Here is a 5,000-nt window from a genome sequence, read left to right as displayed (position 1 = left end):
GAGATGAGGGGGGGAGGCATAAATAGGGGGGTGGGGGAGGCCGGGTCGAGAAGCAGAGGAGGGTTTGAAAAAGAAGGCTTGAATAAAGATTGGAGGGATGGTATGGAGAGAAATACAGGAAAGAGTAACGGATTAAAGGAAACCACCAGAGCCCGGAAATCTAACCTTAAAGGAACTTTCAATTTTTTACCAGACACGTTGTTACCTTATTTCAGCCAGGAAACCTTTTTCTAGGCACAGACTGATACGGTCAGGCTTTTTTACGTTTCACTTATAACATTACCATTGTGTGCCAGTAAGTCATGACAGTGTATGCACAACACCAGAAGGACCCTTACATTGAAGCAGCTCAATGGAATTCAGCCATCATTGATTTTCCTACTGTTACATGCCAGTCTTTCATGAAAAAGGCCCATTGGAGAGTATGTGTTTTGCTTATTGGTAACTTGAGAAAAGGACAAATGGAAGAATCCACTCATCACAGAAGTGGCTGAAATGACAACAATGGCGTATGTTTGACTTTTAAATGACTAGAGCACCATTAGCAATCAGTCTGAGTCATGTTTCAGGCCACCCAATGAATGTAAGCCTCTCCTTTAAGCTCTTTTTTGGTTTCCATTGATGTCTGAGAGAAATATGTGTCCCTTCATCTTTTAAATGCTTCACCCGTTAGTCTCTTACTTCGTCTGCTACTTAGAGTTTTTTGGTTCAAAAACGTTGGCCGCTCCTGCTGGAAACGAGGCTGATGAAAGTTGTGAAACTGAACTAAAACATTTCAGTTGCGTAAAGCTCTTGTCATTTAGGTCATAGGACTTGTTGACAGCTACTCATGCTAACAACACAGCCCCTCTTTATTCATCCCCAAGCATTTGTGCCCATTGTATCAGTCAAAATGTGACAAACAACAGGGGGATTTTGTGATTCTTAAACGTCGCCTGTTGCGTTGAATCCGGCGTCAGATATCAGCTTGTAATTTTCAGACGGTTCTTTTGTCAGCTGCAGGGTGGATGGTAATTATTGACGCAAATTAGCTCCTATACACAAACGAAACACACATACACTTGAGTGAAAATATATATCGTTCCATTTCTCCGTGTGTGCTCATTCTCCAGCGCTCTCTCTCTCGCTACCATCTGTCTGCACTCAGTGCCAGCCGGTAATTAGTCCTTGTAAAGTCAGTGTAGTGAGGAGTCCCTGTGTTTGGATACTGCTGTCTAGTCAAACACTGGCGAAGGGGGGGTGGGGGGGTGCTAACAGCCCGTGTTTTATCTGTCAAGTTTGCTGCTGTTATGCAACACACTTCAGGGTAAAGGGTAAATCTCAGGAGAGTGTTGTGACTTTATTTACCAGTTAAATCCGTTTGTCTGCCTCAGTGAACGTGCAGCCACACATATGGTGTGAGAAAATGTTTTTTTCTTTTTTTAATTTGTGAGTTTTTTTTATGCTAATTCTTGTCTTTGAACATCTCATCCATGTACAGTATCTGGTTATTTACGCAAGGTTTGTATTCTGCTCAAATGAGTCAGTTGAAATATGAAACATACAGAGAAAATGTTGGAAATAAAAAAAATATATATTATATATATATTATTATTACAAATAATGTTAAGAACTACATAACAAATGAATTTTGAAGGCAACACTACTGGATTTATAGTGAAAAATATGTGTACAGTTTTCAATTGTTTTGTAATAGCGGCTCAAAAGTAATATCTGAGATTAACTCTCAAGCTACTATAATTTATATAATTAAAGTTGTCCAACTTTATGTAGCTTTAATATATAATACCACTCAAAGTAATAATTCAGGAATTGTGAATTGTGTTATAAATAGAATCAGCCGTATACGAGGTTACTGCTTGTCTCTTTTGCACTTCGAGTGAGGATTCTTCAGCTGTTAAAATAAAAAAATGAAGTGCTACCAACAAATGTAAAAGCTACTTTCCAAAACGTTTGCTAATAACCGTTTAAAAGTGAGTCGAGTAGAGCCGTGCTGTACCATGCAGTAAAAATGTGGCTCATGATATAATATCCCATAGTGTACGATTCAAACTCGGAGGCCTTTCACTTGATACCACAGAGTAAGAATAGCAATTTATTAATAGTAAGTGAGTGTTGTTATTGGTTTATGTAAAGAGCACACACACACACACACACACACACACACGGGTGCACACACACACACACACACACACACACACACACACACACACACAACACACACACACACACACACACACACACACACACACACACACACACACACACCACACACACACACAAAAAGCCCCTTAAGCAGAGCTGTGGCTGGAACAAAGAGTATGTATTTACTGTATGCTCAGGTGACAATACATGACAAACTGAAATAGCTTGGGTGGTGGTCTGCAGTGTGTGTGTGTTTGTTCTTCCATATATTTATGCTCCAGCTTGTGTGCGTTTGCGTGTGTTTGTGTGTGGTCACACCCTGGGCAGCTCGCTCCACAGATGAGATTTCCATCCGTACAGGAAGTGTATTGCTGCCACTTCCTGTGCAGAACACAGCCGGTACATGAAAACTGTTTCATTACACACAGACATGCATGTGCAGAGGTGATGTGTTTGACGGGCTTATTCTTACAGAGTTGATTTATATCTCACACTGCTCTGTATGTGTAAATGCAACATGTCGTTTCCTGATTTCCAAGAGACTCTGACAATAGGATGCAGGTTCAGACATGATGTAGTGCCTTTTCACGATCTGGCCTTTCGCCTTTCTTACCCTTTACTCTCTGTTTTGTCTGCTCTCCATTTTTTTGTGCAAAGACATCTAGACACAGCTAAACATATACAGCCTTGCATTTAATTAGCATATTAAAACAGTTTATATTTGACCCATTTGACATAAGAAGTGATATGTGACGAGGGTTCAGAGGGCAGATTTAAATCAACATCTTACATGACTGAAACAGACCAAGCCACAGAATATGTAAGGATGTGCCAGACAGACAGACAGACAGACAGGCATTGTCGTGGGCACTGTATAGTACTGGCAGACAGACTGACTGACACACAGACGAGCGGGAAGGCTGAGTTACTGTTGTTGCTTTTTATAATTAGTTCAGGAAGCCTCTACAATCGTCTGTCAGTAAGAGAGGCGGTATCAATCTCAGTCTGACAATAGCAGGAAAGACAAACACACACACAGCTCTGCATTCCACCACAGTCCACCGTGTGTGTTGTGTGTGTGTGTGTTGTTTGTGTGTGTGTGTGTGTTGTGTGTGTGTGTGTGTGGTGTGGTGTGTGTGTGTGTGTGTGTGTGTGTGTGTGTGTGTGTGTGTGTGTGTGTGTGTGGTGTGTGTGTGTGTGTGTGTGTGTGTGTGTGTGGTGTGTGTGTGTGTGTGTGTGTGTGTGTGATACACAGTATGTGTGGTGTACTCTTGTAATGCATCTGGGTTCGCGCAGTTTAGCCAAAGTCAGACTCACACCTCGCAAAGAGGCAGATTATTTGTACATGTTACTTGGAGGCTTCAGATTCTGGACAAAAGAAATGGTAATCTTTCTTTCTGTGATCAAATTTAATTTGAATGAAGCTGCAAATGGGATATAACACAAAATAGAAACAGAGACGAAGAAGATACACTGGGGTAAAGCATCCTATATACAAATTGTTTTATTAGAAGAATAACACCTGTAGAGTTTGTCAAGGCAAATTTGAAAGAAGGATAATAGTAAATATGTGTGTTTTTAATAGATTGTAATCAATTTACAAAGAACAAGATTCATCATCCCGTCAGGTTTCATTAAAGTCAACACGCATATGTTTTTGAAGTAAGAACTAAACAGCCATCCACTTAGATATTAGGCCGATAATCATCATTTAAAAACCCTGTTTAAAGATGTTTTATGACATTTATTTAAAAATCAGAACACAGGTATCTGAGAAACACAGATTGAGCTGGCATGTCTCAAAAGATCTTGTAAATGTCAATTAACAAAATGTGTATGTGGAAAATGTTGATATAAACAGTATAAAAGCGTTTATGTGAAATAGAAGAGTTATTATAATGGGAATATAAAACATCCAAATGATATCCTGTATAATATGCGTCATATTTTTCAGAAACAAAATGCTTCAGGCAGTGCATAAAAACGTTTCACTTTGGTGGTACCTTCACTTAACTGAAGTAGATCATAAATGTACAGAATGCGCCAGATTGTTTACCTCCACCGCGTCTTTCTCTCTCCATCGCCCTCCAAGTTTTCTCCCCCCCTCCGGGCCACGGCTCCTGCATTTAGTCAGTAAACTGAAAATGTGTTTTTAGGAACTGTTTTACGGCGATCCCACGCTGTGTTTACGACTCCCCCTACGCCCAGGAGGAGAAAGGCCGAGCCAGCAAGAAAAGAGGCCACAGTCCTGATCCAGGAAGCTGCTGAACTCACCGTGGTCTCTCTTCTTCACTCTCCACCCTTTTTCTTCCCCACTATACTCCTCACACCCTCCACTCCTTACCTTACCTCTTTTGCTGACCCTACCATCTTCTCATCCCAATGGTTTCACTTCAGTTCAGCACTTCTCTCTCACAACAACTTATCTGGTTTCTTATCTTATCCTTCATTCATTTGTCTCCAGCTCTTCCTCCTACTTTCTCAACCCGTTTTTTGCTTTTTCACCTCCTCAGTTTTGCTGTTTTTCTCTCCGCATCATTAGTCCTCCCACCATTTTCATACTGTTCCAGAAATATACATGTGAAACAGGTATACACTTGCCCTTGTGTATGGGCTGATCTCTACAGGGAGTTCAGTATCCTCAACAAACACATCGACAGAAGAAAGAGAGGAGGAGGAGGAGGAGGAAGGCCGGATTCCCAAGCATTTTCTTTGCTCTATTCAGACATCTCCTCCCCCTCCTCCTCCTCCTCAGTCCATTTCTCATTCTCCCCCCGCCACCTCCTTCTGCTCCCTCACATTAATTCAGCGAGGTACTAAATATTTCTTTTAGTAGAAAAAGCGATTTCTCTGCG

Source organism: Trematomus bernacchii, unplaced genomic scaffold, assembly GCF_902827165.1.
Source record: "Trematomus bernacchii unplaced genomic scaffold, fTreBer1.1, whole genome shotgun sequence".
NCBI lineage: Eukaryota > Metazoa > Chordata > Actinopteri > Perciformes > Nototheniidae > Trematomus > Trematomus bernacchii.
The sequence above is the reverse complement of the archived record's forward strand: the minus strand, read 5'-3'. Positions refer to the sequence as shown.